Consider the following 18,651-nt stretch of genomic DNA (forward strand, 5'->3'; position numbering starts at 1 on the left):
GACCACAGTTCTATGACACTTGAAGTCAACCAAAAGAAAAAATTAGGAAAGTCCAGAAATATGTGGAAGTTAAAGAACATCCTACTGAACAATGAATGGGTTAACCAGGAAATTAAGGAAGAAATAATAAGTGCATGAAAACAAATGAAAATAAAAACATGGCAGTCCAAATCCTTTGGGTTGTAGCAAAGGCAGTCCTAAGAGGGAAGTATATTGCAACACAGGCCTACTTCAAGAAGAAACGTCTCAAATACACAACCTAACCTTACATTGAAAGGAACTAGAAAAGCAGCAATGGATAAAGCCTAAAGCCAGCAGAAGAAGGGAAATAATAAAGATTAGAGCAGAAATAAATTATATAGAAACAAAAAAACCAGCGCCGTCCCGCCCTCGGCCCGCTCGCTTCGTTCTTCTCACTGCAGCCCCCGCGGTAGCAGCCGCTGAGCCCGCTGCCGCCGCCGCTAAGCAGAAGATGGCCATGCCTCCCACGTATGCTGATCTTGGCAAATCTGCCAGGGATGTCTTCACCAAGGGTTATGGATTTGGCTTAATAAAACTTGACTTGAAAACAAAATCTGAGAATGGACTGGAATTTATAAGCTCAGGTTCAGCCAACACTGAGACCACCAAAGTGACGGGCAGTCTGGAAACCAAGTACAGGTGGACCGAATATGGTCTGACGTTTACAGAGAAATGGAACACTGACAACACGCTAGGCACAGAGATCACTGCAAGATCAGCTTGCACGTGGACTGAAGCTGACCTTTGATTCATCCTTCTCACCAAACACAGGGAAAAAAAATGCAAAAATCAAGACAGGGTATAAGCAGGAGCACATCAACCTGGGCTGCGATGTGGATTTCGACATTGCCGGTCCTTCAGTCCGGGGTGCCGTGGTGCTGGGCTATGAAGGCTGGCTGGCTGGCTACCAGATGAATTTTGAGACTGCGAAGTCTCGAGTGACCCAGAGCAACTTCGCGGTTGGCTGCAAGACTGACGAGTTCCAGCTCCACACTAATGTAAATGATGGGACAGAGTTTGGTGGCTCCATTTATCAGAAGGTGAACAAGAAGTTAGAGACCACTGTCAATCTGGCCTGGACTGCAGGAAATAGTAACACTCGCTTTGGAATAGCAGCCAAATATCAGATCGACCCTGATGCCTGCTTCTCGGCTAAAGTGAACAACTCCAGCCTGATAGGTTTAGGATACACTCAGACCCTAAAGCCAGGTATCAAACTGACGCTATCAGCTCTGCTGGATGGCAAGAATGTCAATGCTGGCGGCCACAAGCTTGGTCTAGGACTGGAATTTCAGGCATAAATGAATACTGTACAATCGTTTAATTTTAAACTATTTTGAGCATAGCTACCTTCAGAATTTAGTGTACCTTTTAATGTTGTATGTCTGGGATGCAAGTATTGCTAAATATCATGTTAGACCTCCAGGTTAAAGATGATTCAGCTTTAAGGTGTTACCCTTTCAGAGGTACAGAAGAAACCCAGTTCCAAGAAAAGTCCTTTGAGCTGTAGACTTGGAGGAGCTTGGGGCCCCCTCTAGAGAGTTCAGGTTTCTTTTTTATCTAGAAATGGCTGCAAATGGAAGCTGATAATTTGTAGGCACTTTGTTCATTGGTATTGAGTACATGAATGAAATTATGACTTCTTGAGAATTGAACTGGGTTTCCTGTCTGAAGGAAGGAGAGACTCATGGGTGGTAATGTACACACTCATCTGAAAGAGACTTTTTTAGACAGATTTTCCTGACCTGTTTCCACTCCAGTCCATCACCTCTTTTACACCAAAAGTAGTCTGCAGGCTGTGGTAGCTGTTTCTTTTGTGCCATTTTGGGGGTGGAAAAGTTGGATGTGATGAAGCCAATAATTCAGGACTTAATTCCCTCTCATGTTGTGGTTTTCTGCCCTTGCACCAGAGTATAAAATAGCTTCTAAGAGTCCCAGCTCTGAGCTGGGAAGAGTCTCTGTGACTGTAATCGCATTGTGACAACACTTGGAATCGAAATTGGACTTGTTATATTCTCGCCACTCAGTTTATTTTTTAGCCGTTTAATGGGTACATTTTAGAGTCTTCCATTTTGTGTGGAATTAGATCCTCCCCTTCAAATGCTGTAATTAACATCAGTTAAAGTAAAACTTGAATAAAATATTGAAACCTCAAAAAAAAAACAAAACAGTAGAACAGCTGAGACACTAAGAGCTGGTTTTTTTAAAGAATTCATTAAAATTGATAAACCTCTATTCAGACTTATCAAAAAGAGAAAGGACCCAAAGAGATAAAACCATGAATGAAAGAAGAGGGGAGATCACAACCAACACCAAAGAAATACAATTATAAGAGAATACTATAAAAAATTATATGCCCCCAAATTGGGCAATCTAGAAGAAATGGACAAATTCCTTGAAACTTACAAACTATCAAAACTGAAACAGGAAGAAATAAAAATCTGAACAGACCCATAACCAGCAAAGAAATGGAATCAGTAAACAAAAATCTCCTAACAAACCAAGACCAGATGGCTTCCCAGAGTTTTCCAGATATTTAAAGAGGAGTTAATACCTATTCTCAAACTTTCCTAAAAAATAGAAATGAAAGGAAAACTTCCAAACTCATTCTATGAAGCCAGCATTGCCTTGATTACAAAATCAAAGACCCCACTAAAAAGGAGAAAGAGTAGACATTTTTCCAAAGAAGATATCCCGATGACTAATAGACACATGAAAAGATACTCAACATAACTCATCATTGAAGAAATACAAATCAAAACCATGATGAAATACCACCTCACACCTGTCAGAAATGGCTAAAATCAACACAAGAAACAACGGGTATGGGCAAGGATGCAGAGAAAGAGGAACCCTCTCACACTGTTGGTGGGAATGCAAACTGGTGCAGCTCCTCTGGAGAACAGTATGGAGGTTCTTCAAAAAGTTAAAAATAGAATTAACCCACAGCAATTGCACTACAATGTACTTACCCAAAAGATACAATAATACAGATTCAAAGGGGTATATGCACCCTGGTGTTTATAGCAGCATTATGAACAATAGCCAAACTATGGGGAGAGCCCAAAGGTCCATCAACTGAGGAATATATAAAGAAGATGTGAGATATATATACACAATAGAATAATACTCAACCTTTAAAAAGAATGAAATCATGCCATTTGCACAACATGTATGGAGCTAGAGTGCCTTATGCTAAATGAGATAAGTCAGTCAGAGAAAGTTAATCACCATATGACCTCACTCATATGTGGAATTTAAGAAAGAAAACAGATGAAAATATGGGAAGGGAGGAGGAAAAGGAAGAGGGAAACAAACCTTAAAAGAGTCTTAATGAAATAAGAGAACAAACTGAGGACTTATGGAGGGAGTTGGGTAGGGAATGGGCTAGATGGATTATGGGTATTAGGAGGGCACTTGTGATGAGAGCTGGGTGTTGTATGTAAGTGATGAGTCACTGAATTCTACCATAGAAACCAATATTTCACTCTATGTTAACTAACTAGATTTTAAATTAATAACAAGAGAAAATATGACCTTTTAATTCCACTGCTAAGTATTTATGGAAGGAAAACAAAAACACTATTTCAAAAAGATATATGCATTTCATGTTTATTGTAGCATCATTTACAATAACCAAGAGATGGAAGAAATTTAGCTGTCCATCAATGGATGAGTGGATAAAGATGTAGCATATACACAATGTAATATTACTTAGCCACGAAAAAGAATGAGATCTTGCCATTTATGACCACAGGGATGGACTTAGAGGATATTATGCTAAGTGAATTAAGTCAGACAAAGAAAGACAAATACCATATGATTTTATTTATATGTGGAATCTACAAAAAACAAACCAAATGAACAAAGAAAGAAGGAGACACACAAAAAAACTAAACATTCAAATATGAAGAACAAACTAGGGGTTTCCAGAGGGAAGGTGGGTTGGAGAGATGGGGGTGACAAGTAATGTGGATTAGGAGGTACAAACTTCCAGTTATAAAGTAAATAAATCATGAGATGCAAAGTATAGCATAGGGGATATAGTCAATAATATTGTGATAATGTTCTATGGTGACAGAGGATAAAGATACTTCATTGTAAGCACTGAGTTATTTATGGAATTGTGAAATCACCATATTGTACACTTGAAACTAACATAGCATTTTATGTTAATACTTTGATAAAAATAAATAAATCATTTCCCAGAAAAAATATTGAAAGGTATTTAAGACAATTAAAAATGAAATAATATTTTATTGTTATGATCAGTTATATATGCTGCAAATAGCTTCTCCTCACCTCCTCTGTAATTTCTTCCTAAGGAAGTTTTCACTTTTTGTTGACAAATTAGCAATATGTTTCTATAGATTTTATGATTTGTGCCTTACCTAATAGGAATTCACTATGATGTCACAGGAATATAGAGAAAAGCTTGTATTTACTTATGATAATTTGAAAATTTACCATTTACATTAAGCTTTTAATCTCACTTGGAATTTTTTTTAACATGTTGGGCTGTGTTTTACTTTTATTTTTCATATAGATATCCAACTTATCCTATTCATTCAACACACACACTAAATTTTATTCCATTGGTGTATTTGACTCTCCGAGCATTAATATAGCTTTATAAAAAAATTTTTTTTAAGATTTTATTCATCTTAGAGAGAGAGAGAGAGTCAAAGACTGTGAGCAAACACAAGCCAGGGTGATTAGCAGAAGGAGAGAGAAACACAGACTCCCTGCTGAACAGGGAGCCTGATGTGGGGCTCAATCCCAGGACCCTGGGATCATGACCTGAGCCAAAGGCTGACGCTTAACTGACTGAGCCACCCAGGTAGCCCTATAAAAATTCTTTAAATCTTATAGTCTTTCCCCCACCTTTATTACTGTTTTAAAAATTGTCTTAACTAGCTATAGTCCTTTCTTCCATATTAATATTAGAACCAGATGGTCAAGGTTCATGAAAACCCTTTTAGGATTTTGATTAGAATTTCTTTGAATTTATAGTTTAATTTGGGAGAGAAATTATGTTTATGATTCTAACTTATTCTATCTATGGACATATGTATCTCTATTATTTGTGTTTTCCAAAATATTAAAGAATATTTTATAATAGAATTAATGCACATCTTTTGTTGTTATTTAAAGGACATCTTTGGGGCACCTGGGTGGCTCAGTTAGTTGAGCATCTGCCTTGGGCTCAGGTCATGGTCCCAGAGTCCCTGGATCGAGTCCCATATCAGGCTCCCAACAACACGGGGAGTCTGTTTCTCCCTCTGACCTTCTCCCCTCTCATGGTCTCTCTCTCTCAAATAAATAAATAAAATTTTTTTAAAAAAAAGACATCTTTTAAAATAATATATTCATAAATACTTAAACTCTTTATAATCGGCATAGAAAAACTAAATTGGTTTTTGGAATTGGAATTGCTTTTATGCCCAACATCCTTGCTTAAATTTTACTAATTCATTTGTCTTCTTTTGGGTTATTTCTAAAGATAATAATATTATCTCTGAACAATAAAATGTTTAATTTCATTCTTCCTGGTTCCAATCATTAATTTCTTTTCTTAAAGTGATAGGCTGGCAAGAATCCAGGTAAATATAAAACCATGGCTGTTGGCATTCTTGCCTTTTCTAGGCAAAATTTTACCATTAGATATTTGATATAGAATACAAAGGGAGAGAGAGAGATTATCATAATAAGACAGTTCTAAGTTTGTCAATCTTTTATAAAATCATGACTAGCTATTGATTGCATCGAATTATTTTTCAACATATACTAAGATGGTCACATGGTTTTCTTCTTAATCTTTTATTGTGGAACACCTGGGAGACGATATTAACACATTTTTAACATTAAACCATCCATGGAGCTAACTGGGAAGATGGTGGAGAAAGAAGATCCTAAATGTGCCTCATCTCATGAGCCAACTAGATAAAACCCATAGGAGTGCTAATAACCCAGAAAATGTCAGAAGACTTGCAGAACAAATTCCACAAGTAAAGGTAGAGCTGGGACCACACTGAAAATGGTAGAAGGTTTGAAGACGTGGTCTGGGCACAAAACACACTTTGGCCATCTGTGGTGGGGAAGGAGCTAGTGGAACAGAGAAGGTTGAAAAACAGTCTTTTCCACCAAGGAGCCCATGAATGGGAAGGACAAATTCCCATAACATTTGCCTTTGAAAGGGAGAGGGACTGAGTTTCTTGGGCTCCTACAACCAGCAGGATTTAAAGCCTGGAATTTTAAAAATTGACAGGCTGGGCTCTGGGAGAGCACTGATGGCATTAGGAAGCAGGGTCCCTGCCCTTAAGGAGACAACAGTACAAACAGCCTCTGTAGATACAGCTTGGAACCAGCAGTATGAAAAACACTGGGGGCAGATGCAAGTGAGAGTGATTTGCTCATCTCAGAGTGACGCCCAGAGAGACAGAGATCATGGAGATCCCCCCGCCCAACCCAAGGAATGAAGGACTGGCAGGCAGTATTTCTCTCCCCCACCTCCAGCATAAACAATGGGTACTTGTGGAAACCAGCGTGGTGGCAACAGTTGTTACCTAAATTGCTTTCACCAAACTCCCTTACTGTCAGAAGATCAGTGAAAACCCTGCCAACAACATGCCTCCTGACCTATGCATTTTAGGGACCTCTGTGATGGCAGAGGTAGGTCTCATTTAATAAGAAAACTGTCCCCAAACTATGTTAAAACATGCCCCTTCCAGCTGGGACCAAACACTGTCCACAAGAGGATAACAGAGCATCTGCACAGACCATTGAAGGAAAAAGGGGCCAAGACTCGCAGCTGAACACAAACAACAGAAATAGGAGACACTCCCTCAAGTGCCATATCCTAAGGAGCAGGGAACACTGCACTGGGGCACTAAAGGACTTCTTCAAAAGGGTATTGTCGTTAAGAGCAAGAGAAGCAGCTGATTTTCCTAACACAGAGAAATAGCCACAGAGAATTAGACAAAATGAGGAAGCAGATAAATATCTCCCAAATGAAAGAACAGGACCAAACCACTGTGAGAGACCTAAGAGAAATGGATATAAGTAATATACGTGATAGAGAATCCAAAGCAGTGATCAAAAAGACACTCACTGGATGTGAGAAAAGAGTGGAGGACAGACCTTTAACAGAGAGATGAAAAGGAACCAATCAAAGATCAAGAAATGGAGTAAATGAAATTAAAAATATACTAGATGGAATATAGGCAAGATGAAGCAGAGGAATGAATTAATGACCTCTCAGAGTAATGAAAACTAACCAACCTAAACAAGGGAAAGGAAATTATGCCAATTGAGAATAGTCTTGGGGAACTCAGTGACTCCATCAAGCCTAATAATGTTTACATTACAGGGTTGTCAGAGGAAGAAGAGAAAGAAAAGGAAGCAAAATTTTATTTGGAAAAAATAATAGCTGAAAATTTCTGGAAGCTGGGGAAGAAAGCAGAAATCCAGATCTTGTAGGCAGAGAACACTCCAAAAATTCAACCCAAGGAAGTCAATACCAAGATAATTAAAATTAAAATTAAAATGGCAAGGAGTACTAATAAGGAAAAATATTTAAAAATAGCAAGAGAAAACAGTTAATGTACTGGGGAAGCCCTATTACGTGTTCAGCAGATTTTTCAGCAGAAACTTTGCAGGTCAGAAGAGAGTGGCATGATATATTTGAAGTGCTGAATGGGAAAAACCTGCAGCCAAGAATACGCTATCTAGCAAGGCTATCATTCAGAATAGAAGGAGAGATAGAGTTTCCCAGATACACAATCTAAAGGGCTCCTGACCACTGAACCACACTATAAGAAATATTAACAAGACTCTGAGTAGAAAGGAAAGACCACAAGGGAGATTATGAAAAGTAAAAAACAAAAAAAGGAGTAAAAATAAGTATTTCTGTAAAAACCTGTCAAGGGATTCATAAAATTAAAGGATATAAGCTATGACACCACATACTTAGGATGAGGGGGTATGTGGTATCATATTTTATATGAAAGGAGTAAAGGATTGGTTTAAACTTAAGTGACCATCCACTTCATATGATTGTTATTTGCAGTGGATGTTATATACAAACCTAATTTAACCACCAATCGAAAACCAGTACCAGATATGCAAAAAATAAAGAGAAAGGAATCCAAAGGCATCAGTAAAGAAAGTCAACAACCTGTGAGGGAAGACAGCAAGTGAAGAAAGGAGCAGAGAAGAACTACAAAAACAACAAGCAACAAAATGGCAACAAGGCCATATCTATCAACAATCACTTTGAGTATAAACCGACTAAACAGTCCAATCAGAAGACATACAGCGACAGAGTGGATAAAAAAACCAAAACCATCTATAGGCTGCCTACAAGAGACTCATTTCAGACCTAGACACCTGAAGATTGAAAGTGAGGAGATGGAAAAGGATTTACCATGTAAATGAGTATCAAAAGAAAGCCAGGGTAGCAATACTTAGGGTGGACAGAATAAACCAAAAGACTGAAATAAGAGAGAAACGACACTATATAACAATAAAGGGGACAATCCAACAAGAGGATGTAACAACTGCAAACATTTATGCACCCAAGATGAGAGCACCCAAATACATAAAGCAGTTAATAACAAGCAAAAAGGTAATAATTTAGAGTAATACAATATTAGTAGAGACTTTAACACCTCAGTTATATCGATGGACAGATCATCCAAATGGAAAATCAACAAGGAAACTGTGGCTTTGAATGACACACTGGACCAGTGGATTTAACAGACATTCAGAACATTCCATCCTAAGACAGCAGAATACACATTCTTTTCAAGTGCACACAGAACATTCTCCAGATCATATCACATGTTAGGCTACAAAACAAGTCTCACAAATTCAAAAAGATCAAAGCCATACCATGCAGCTTTTCTGACCACAGCACTACGAAACTAGAAATCAACCACAAGAAAAAACTCTGGAAAGAGCACAGACAGAAGGATGTTAAATAACATGCTACTAAACAAATAATGAGTCAACCAAGAAATCAAAAAAGAAACAAAAAATTGCATGGAGACAAATGTAAATGAAAATATAGCAGTCCAAGATCTTTCGGGTGCATCAAAAGTTGTTTTAACAGGGAAGTGTACAGCAATCAGGCCTACCTCAAGAAGCAAGAAATATCTCAAACAGTCTAACCTTACACCTAATGGAGCTAGGAAAAGAAGAATTAAACAAGCAAGCAGAAAAAATAGTAAAAGGAAGGAAATAACAAATATTAGAGCAGGAAAAAAGTGACAGAAAAAAAGACAATAGAGCAAATCAATGAAACCAGGGGGTGAGTCTTTCAAAAGATCAACAAAATTGATAAACCTCTAGCCAGACTCATAAAGTGAGAGAGAATCTAAATACACAAAAACACCAATGAGGAGAAATGAACACCACAAAAATACACTATTAACAGAATATTATGAAAATCTATTTACCAACAAATTGGACAACAAGGAAGAAATGGATAAATTCCTAGAAACGTGTAACTTCCCTAAAGCAAAGCAGGAAGAAATGGAAAACTTGAATAGGCCAGTTACCAGCAATTAAAATGGATTCGTACCCCCCCCCAAAAAATCCCAACAAACAAGAGTCCTGGACCAGATGACTTCACAAATGAAGGGTACCAAACATTTAAAGAATAGTACCTATTGGGCACCTGGGTGGCTCAGTCATTAAGTTTCTGCCTTTGGCTTAGGTTGTGGTCCCAGGGTCCTGGGATCAAGCTCCACATCAGGCCCCCACTCAGCGGGAAGCCTGCTTCTCCCTCTTCCATTCCCCCTGCTTGTATTCCCTCTTTTGCTATGTCTCTGTCAAAAAGAAAAGAAAAAGAATGGTACCTATTCTCAAACTGTTTCAAAAAAATGGAAGAGGAAGGAAAGTTTCCAAATTCATTCTATGAGGTAAACATTACCCTGATGCCAAAACCAGATGAAGACCCCCAAAAGAGAAGTCTGGGCTAATATCTCTCATGAATATAGATGCAAAAATCCTCAATGTTAGCAAACTGAATCCAACAATACATTAATAAAATCATACACAATGATCAAGTGAGACTTATTCCCAGGATGTAAAGGCAGTTCACTATTCACAAAATAAAAATCATACACCATAGTCAAGTGGGACTTATTCCCAGGATGTAAGGTAGTTCCATATTCACAAAATAATCAACATAATACATTACTTCAATAGGAGAAAGAATAAGAACCATATGATCATATCAAAAGATGTAGAAAAGGATTTGACAAAGTACAACATCCATTCATAAAAACCCTCTAGAGGGAACCTATATCAACATAATAAGGTCCCATGTGAAAAACCCGTAGTAAATATCATCCTAAATGGGGACAAACTGAGAGCTTTTCCCCTAAGGTCAGGAAAAAGACAGATGTCTGCTTTCCCATCTTTTATTCAACAGAACACTGTAAGTCTTAGCTGCAGGAATTAGACAACATAAAGGAATAAAAGGCATCCAAATCAATAAGTACAAAAACTCTCACCATTTGCAGATGACATGATACTATATATGGAAACGCTAAGTATTTCATCAAAAAAACATGTAGAATAAGGGAATTCTGTAAAGTTGCATACAAAATCAATATACAGAAATCTGTTGCATTCTTATACTCTAATAATAAAGCAATAGAAAGGGAAATTAAGAAAACAATCCCATCTACAGTTGTGCCAAAAACAAGAAAACATCTGGGAATAAACCTAACCAAAGAGTTGAAAGACTTAGACTCTGAAAACTGTAAAATACTGATGAAAGAAATTCAAGACAACACCAAAAAATGGAAAGCCATTCCATGCTCACTGACTGGAAGACCAAATATTGTTAAAATGTCTATACTGCCCCAAACAATCTGCAGATATAAGGCAATCCCTATCGAAATACAGCATTTTTACATAACTAGAACAATCTTAAATTTGTATGGAATCACAAAAGACCCTGAATAGCCAAAGTACTTTTGAAAAAGAAAAATAAGTGGAGATATCACATCTCCTGATTTCAAGTTATATCACAAAGTGGTACTAAGTAAAACAGCATGGTACTGGCATAAAAACAGGCACATTGCTCATTAGAATAGAATAGAAAACCCAGAAATGAACCCACCGTTATAATCAATTAATCTTAAACAAAGGAGGAATGAATATACAACAAGGGATGCCTGGGTGGCTTAGTTGGTTTGGCGTCTGCCTTTGGCTCCAATCGTGATCCCAGGGTCCTGGGATCAAGTCCTGCATTGGGCTCCCTGCTCAGCAGAGAGCTTGCTTCTCCCTCTGCTTGTGCTCCCCCTGCTTATGCTCTCTCTGACAAATAAATAAATAAATAAATAAATAAATTCCTAAAAAAATAAAAAAAAATAATAAAAAATATACAATGAGAAAAAGTCTCAACAAATGGCATTAGGAAAACTGGACCACTTTCTTATGCCACACACAAAAATAAACCACAAATGTATTAAAGACCTACATGCAAGACCTGAAACCATAAATTCCTGTAAGAGAGCACAGGTAGTAATCTCTCTGACATTGGTGTAGGAACATTCTTCTAGATATGTCTCCTGAAGCAAGGAATACAAAAGCAAGAATAAACTACAAGAATGACATTAAGAGAAAACCTCACAGCAAAGGAAACAATCAATAAAACTAAAAGACAACCTATGGAGGGGGACAGGATATTTGCAAATAATGTATCTGATAAAGAATTAGTACCCAAAATATATGCAGAACTTATATAACACCAAAAGACCAAATAATCCATTTAAAAATGAACAGAAGACATAAACAGACATTTCCCCAAACAAGACATCCAGATGGCCAAAGGACACATGAAAAGATGCTCAACATCACTCATCATCATAGAAATGCAATCAAAATCACAGTGAAATATCATCCCCCTACTTGTCAGAAAGACTAAAATCAAAAACACAAGAAGCCAAGAATTAACCAAGATGTGGAGAAAAAGGAACCATTGTGCATAGTAGGTGGGAATGCAGAGTGGTGCAGCCACTGTGGAAAACAATATGGAGGGTCCTCAAAAAATTAAAAATAGAGCTACCATATGCTATAGTAATCATACAACTGGGGATTCATCCAGGAAATATAAAAACACTGATTTAGATCAATACATACATGCCTATGTTAATGGCAGCAATATCTACAATACCCAAATTATGGAAGTAGCCCAAGTGTTCATTGACTGATGAATGGATAAAGAAGTAGTGGTATATCTACACAATGGAATATTATTCAGCCATCAAAAAGAATGAAATCGTGCCATTTGCAACTACATGAGTAGAGCTAGCCGAGTATACTGCTAGGTGTAATATGTCAGTCAAAGAAAAACAAATAACCATATGATTTCAGTCATATTTGGAATTTAAGAAACAAATGAGCAAGTGAGTGAGAGAAAGAGAAAGCAAGAAACAGAATCTTAACTCTAGAGAACAAACTGATGGTTTTCAGAGGGGTGGGGGTGGGGGATTTAAGTGATGGAAATTAAAGAGTGCAATTATCATGAGGAAAGAAAAAACAAACAAACCTGAGCTTCCTTGGCATGAATACAATGTTGTCATTTTTTAATACATTGGTATTTTTGGTTTACCAATGTTATATTTCAGATATTTGTGTCTACAGCTTTAAGAGGGTAGCCTTTTATTTCTTATACTATTTTTTGTCTGGTTTGTTCTACAGCCTAAGAAGTTTGGTCAAGTCTTCTCTTCCAGAGAATAGAAATATAGAAATGGATGCATATATATTCCAGATCATTAATTATCAGCCACTGTAAGTTTAAAAATTAAAAGAAGCCATTTCAACCCATCAGACTTGCAAATTAAAATTGTAAAATAAAAAAAAATGTTGGTTAGGATGTATAGCCATGAAAAGGTTTTATATACTGCAGGTACAATGTCAGTTTTTACAACGTTGAAGAACAATTTTCTAATATTTAAATAAAGTTGACAGTGTTCCTGGTCTACAACTGAACAACTCGATTCATGGGTATACTTTTTGGAAAAAAATTCTATGCATGTTCACAAGAAGATACATGTAAGGATGCCCACAGAAGCATTTTGAAATAACATAAAATTTAGAAATTCAAATATTCATCATGTGGGGAATGGGCCATTTAATTAAATCTGACATACCTGAACAATGGAATATTACACTGATGTGAAAATAAATGGATCAGCTTAATTTAATATGGATGAATCTTACAAACAATGCTTAATGAAACAACTGCCCAAGAACACAGTTCAAAGCATTTACCTATTTTTTTCCTTAAAATTAAATAAATTTCATTTCTGGGGAAATAATAGATTATTTGGACCAACTCTCTAAACAAAAAAAAAAAATATTTTTCGGGACACCTGGGTGGCTCAGTTGGTTAAGCAGCTGCCTTCGGCTCAGGTCATGATCCCAGCGTCCTGGGATCGAGTCCCACATCGGGCTCCTTGCTCAGCAGGGAGCCTGCTTCCCCCTCTGCCTCTGCCTGCCATTCTGTCTGCCTGTGCTCGCTCTCTCCCCCTCTCTCTCTCTGATAAATAAATAAAATCTTAAAAAAAATATATTTTTCTATGTCAAATATCTATATTTGTTCTTCGATGTCTCCAAAAGTTGACCACAGACTAAGCCCAAATCTAAAGGAAACAGGAACCAGGAGAAGCAAATGGGTTACTGAAGGTAGGATTGCCTTGAGAACACACAGTCTGGTGAAGCTGAACTTTGGTTTAAGGACCACCTATGGGACAAGGGAAATAGAAGTCAGTGCCCAGGAACTCCCCTTTTAAAAAGTGAGGTCACATCAACTTACAGCTAAATAAATGGTATTTGAAACAAAGGTGGTAAATATGCACAATTTATGGTGTTCTGTTTTAGTTCACTCTGGTCTTTAAGCCTTTGAGGTCATTCCTGTCCCTTGCATCTGTATGGTGGAAATATTTCATCAGGCTGAGCCTGCTTCCCACATGCGTGTGTAGTGAAATCACACTTCTCCCTTGAATTTAACCAAAGTGGAGTAGTCACAGAAATCGGCAGACAAGAGAACTCAAGACTGGGTTAAAACCGAAGCAGAAGGCCATTTTAGTTTAATGAATATAATTTGTATGAGGGTTAGCATAGTTTAACAGTGGGTCATGCATCGGACGTAATAATGGATTGATTAGGAAAAGGCACGTAGACCATGGTGTAATCCCCTTTCTCAAATCCCAGCTGAGTCACACCCATATGTTTGCTATGGATACAAGAGTTCAGTCAAAGCCACTAAAAACATCTGTAATAATCAACTGGCTATAGGATACTGCAATAATAAATATATTTGATTAATTGCAAATTGTGTGCTGCATATCCTTTATATCAGTAAAATTTATAATATGCTTATGTATGTGCATATGTAGTTATGCATTTTCTAATGTGCTGGTTCTTCACGGTTTACCAGCACACCATCAACTCTAGGCATCCAATGTCACAAGTACTCTTGGCGATGTTTTCCATCAGTCAGTCTGAGCAGGGGCAATCTGTCCGGAACCTAGCTCTGCATCACAATCATCTGGGACATCAAAATATAATAATTATTTCTGGGCTCTGCAACAGATACACAGAGTGGGAACCAGGAGCAAGGCTCTGAGATGTGTGTACATGTAGGGTCATATCGGGGTGAGGGCATGTTAACCTAGCTTTCCAAAGTTGGGGAAACACTGAATTTAGAATTAACTTTTTTTTTTTTTAAGATATTGTTTATTAATTTTGGAGAGAGAGAGAGAGAGAGAGCGAGTGCGCACAAGCGGGAGGGGCAGAGGGAGAGAGAGAATCTCAAGCAGATCCTGAGTGGAGTGTGGAGCCCCATGCAGGGTTTGATTGCAGGACCCTGAGATCAGGACCTAAGCCAAAAGCAAGAGTCAGAGGTTTAACTGACTGCACAATCCCACCCCAGGTGCCCCTGGGATTTAACTTTTAACTAGAGGCAGAAAGTGAGGAGTTTGGAGCTTGAAAACTGACAGATTAGGTTGGTGGGAACTGATGGACTAGTGGTAGAATTTTACAAAGCGTAGCGTAAGGATGACCTATATTACACCAGGCCGCAGGGAGAGTTAAAACAAGAGTCTCTGGGACACCTGGGTGGCTCCGTGGGTTAAGTGTCTGTCTTGGGCTCAGGTCACAATCTCAGGGTCCTGGGATCAAGCCCCACATCAGGCTCTCTGTTCAGCAGGGAGTCTGCTTCTCCCTTTCCCTCTCTCTCTCAAATAAATGAATAAAATCTTAAACAAACAAACAAAAAACCAAAAACAGAAGTCACTAAATTTACCCCACACCTCTGCAATCCATCAAAAGAGCTAGGAGTGAGATCTGGGAACCTGCATTCTAACACACATCTTCAGGGTTCTTTGCTTGTTTGTTATGTACACAATAGTTCAAGGATCCCAGAACTGCTGAGCTCTTAACAGTCTTTTTCAGGAAAATAAACACCTATTGACCGATACTTGTTTTCATTGCCTACAAAACAGGAAAGGATTCTAGTATTTTCTCTCCTGTCTCTTACACACTTGCAAGTAAAATCTCAACTTATTTATTTACGTATTTGATTTTCTAACCTCATCTATTCATAAAATCATAGCAAGGTATTTTTCCAAATAAATTTGGGCTTTGTTTAGAAGTCAAGAACAATAAAAACAGAGCACGCTGTATGTTTTAGACCCTTAGACATCACAGCTCTAGCCATAGTCCCCTCCTAAAATTATCAGCAAATGCAAATGATAATAGTAAATGATATTAACAGAAAGCGGTCGGGGATCCACTTGTGATAGAAAGCTAATTAACCATTAGATGACAATTTCATACCTTCTGCAAGTTTGCAGCTAAGTGGAATTCACGAATCTATTGATATTTGCAAAATGCAATATTAAACATAGAGTTTGTCTCAAGACTGCTTTTCTTGTAAATAGAATCATCTGGATAGAAGTAATAATGTGAAAAGAAAATGGTGGAGAACATAGCTCAATCAAAAAAGGTGGACAGGGTCTAATCAAAACAAGGATATTATGAAAAAGTTTGAGGTTAATTTGCTTCTTTAAAGTCATTTTTAAAAGTTTTTAAATTTAAATTTAATTAACATATGAGGTATTATTGGTTTCAGAGGTACAGGCCTGTGAGTCATCAGTCTTATGGAATACCCAGTGCTCATTACATCACCGACCCTCCCCAGTGTCTATCACGCAGTTACCCCATCCCCCCTCCCCTCTAGCAACCCTCAGTTTGTTTCCTAGAATTAAGAGTCTGTTATGATCTGTCTCCTGCTGTTTCGTCTTGTTTCATTTTTTCTTCTCTTCCCTGATGATCCTTTGTTTCTTAAACTCCACATATCAGTGAGATCATACGATAATTGTTTTTCTGTGATTATAAAGTCATTCTTAGAAATACATTTTACATCATAGTACTAAAACAATAGTATATGATTTTATACCTAGCATCTAATTCACAGCTATGAATTTAGTACATAAAAATACTTATTGAATTGAATGTTTAGAAAGAGCATTCTCACACATCTTCCAGAACCCTTTATGCTTTAAAAGAAATCCTAATTTCAGAGAAATGTTTTTGTTGTTGTTGTTGTTTTGTTTTGTTTTCTGTGAGGACTTCTCTAAGAAAAACGAGCTGTAAGAAAAACCTTGGAGTAGTTTAGAATTATTAACTGAAAAATAATTACAGCACAGAACTACTACTGATAGTGTTAACAGATATATTAAATTTCCGGTAGGTTGTTTTACTAATGTTTTTGCTTTTTAAATTTGCACATGTTGGCTCTAGAGAAGTGGAAATATTAAATAGTGTATTATAATTATTATTTAACCGGAGACTAGGGGTTTGTAGCTTCTTTTTGAACATGGAAACCTGAAATGATTATTTCTCAAACACAAGAATAATATCCTCCTGTGTTTTTATTCTCCAAGACTAGTTATATATGGATGGTCTTGTGTACAATTTGTTTGGTCTAGAATTTCCCAATTATATAATTCTAATTATCCGGAGATCTTGACATTTTTATCTGGGAATCCCATACAGAGCCTTTCAGTTTCAGTGGAACTACATAAACTGAGAACCTACGTGTTGGATCCCAGTTCTCTTTTTAATCATAATTTAAGAAGAAATAAATGATTCTATGAACAAGGGAGTGTGTAGAGCATTAAGAACAAGAGCACAGCGTGTTGGAGCACAGCGAAGTAAAACGGCTGTACAGTACATAAGTACCTGAACCTGGAAAACTATTTCTGGAGAGTGTATTGCGGGGTTCAGAAATCATTTGATCTTCCCTACGAAGAACTTCTACGACTATTCCACTAGGGGGCAGCAAGAGAGCGGGTTTCTCCCACCGGAGGCCAGAAACTGGGGACCCGGTGGAGCCTGAGGTCCCTCGGAGCTTTCATCTTCCCCTCCGTCGCCTTTCCTCTCAGCCCTCTTTAATTAAGTCGGAAGGGCTCTCTATTTATTTGCCCATGAACTGACACAGCAAACCAACTGCAGCCATTGTAGTGTGAACGGCTTTGCGAGCCGCCGCGGCCGCATGAATGTGCTGAGCACGAAGTCTGCTCAAAGCCAAGCAAACGGACTGTTTGTGAAAATGCCATCCCGGCTCAAGGCTGATTAGGACGGGGGTCCCCGGGCCGTTTGATCTTCACTCATCAAAGCGAGTCCCTAAACAAGCTCGGTTTTCCACCCCTGTGCGCCGGCGGCGGGTCATGACTGCGCCCCGTAAAGGCCCTAGGCAGCCCACGGCCACACATGCACCGCCCAGGCTTCGCGCTGGGGCCTCCCCGGGGTGCGCAGGGTGGAGGGCGTGCAGGGAGCGGGTGCATGCTCATGGTGGTGCGGGGGGTGCCGGCGCAGAGAGGGTACCGGAGTGTGCACGCTCCCCGGGGATGCGGGGGGAGGTGCACACGCAGCAGGGGATGCAGGGAGAGGTGCACAAGCAGGTGGCCCTCAGCTCGCTTTGAGGGTGCTGGACAACCTGGTGCGGATTCACATCCTTCTCTCCTGCCTCAGTTCGGCTTCTGGTCTACCTCCCTGGTCCCTTGGGGTTCATTTTAAGACAGGGTCTGGGGACATGAAAGGGCTTTCCCGGCCCTGCTTTCTGTTTTCCACCTCAGGGTCCCATTGCAATTGCCTAGTTTGAAATTTGGGGACGGTTGGAAAAATTCTGCTCTAAAGCATTATGGCCAGTTTTGTGAAGGGAAGTAAGTTCCCACTCTCCGGTGCCGACTTGCTCTCCGTGGATGCGTGCTTGACAGTAGGAAGTACAAATTAACAGTGATGGAACTGCACCTGTCACTTATTTTGGGGTTTGGATTTTCTGTATTTGCTGCATTTGCTCCAGGAACATCTGACTTAATGTAGAAATCTATGTGGGAGCATCTGGGTAGTTCCATGCGTTCAGCATGCGCTTTCGGCTCAGGTCATTGTTCCACCGTCCTGAGGTCCAGTCCCAGGTCTGGCTCCCCACTCAGCAAGGAGTCTGCTTCTCCCTCTGACTCTCCCTCTGCGTGCTCTCTCTCTCTTAAATGAATAAAATCTTTAAAATAATAAAATAAACTTAAAAAAAAATACATGTGTATATCT

The 18,651-nt window shown here is 38.6% G+C and overlaps 1 pseudogene across 1 annotated transcript; it reads left to right on the plus strand.

Moving 5' to 3' along the window:
- The first annotated feature begins 382 nt into the window (after positions 1 to 382).
- LOC309860457 (non-selective voltage-gated ion channel VDAC1 pseudogene) lies at positions 383 to 2,189 on the plus strand (annotated as a pseudogene). Its single transcript has one exon. The product of its transcript is annotated as a non-selective voltage-gated ion channel VDAC1 pseudogene (transcript).
- The last annotated feature ends 16,462 nt before the right edge of the window (positions 2,190 to 18,651 follow it).

The sequence above is a fragment of the Mustela nivalis genome, assembly GCF_964662115.1.
Source record: "Mustela nivalis genome assembly, chromosome: 2".
Lineage (NCBI taxonomy): Eukaryota > Metazoa > Chordata > Mammalia > Carnivora > Mustelidae > Mustela > Mustela nivalis.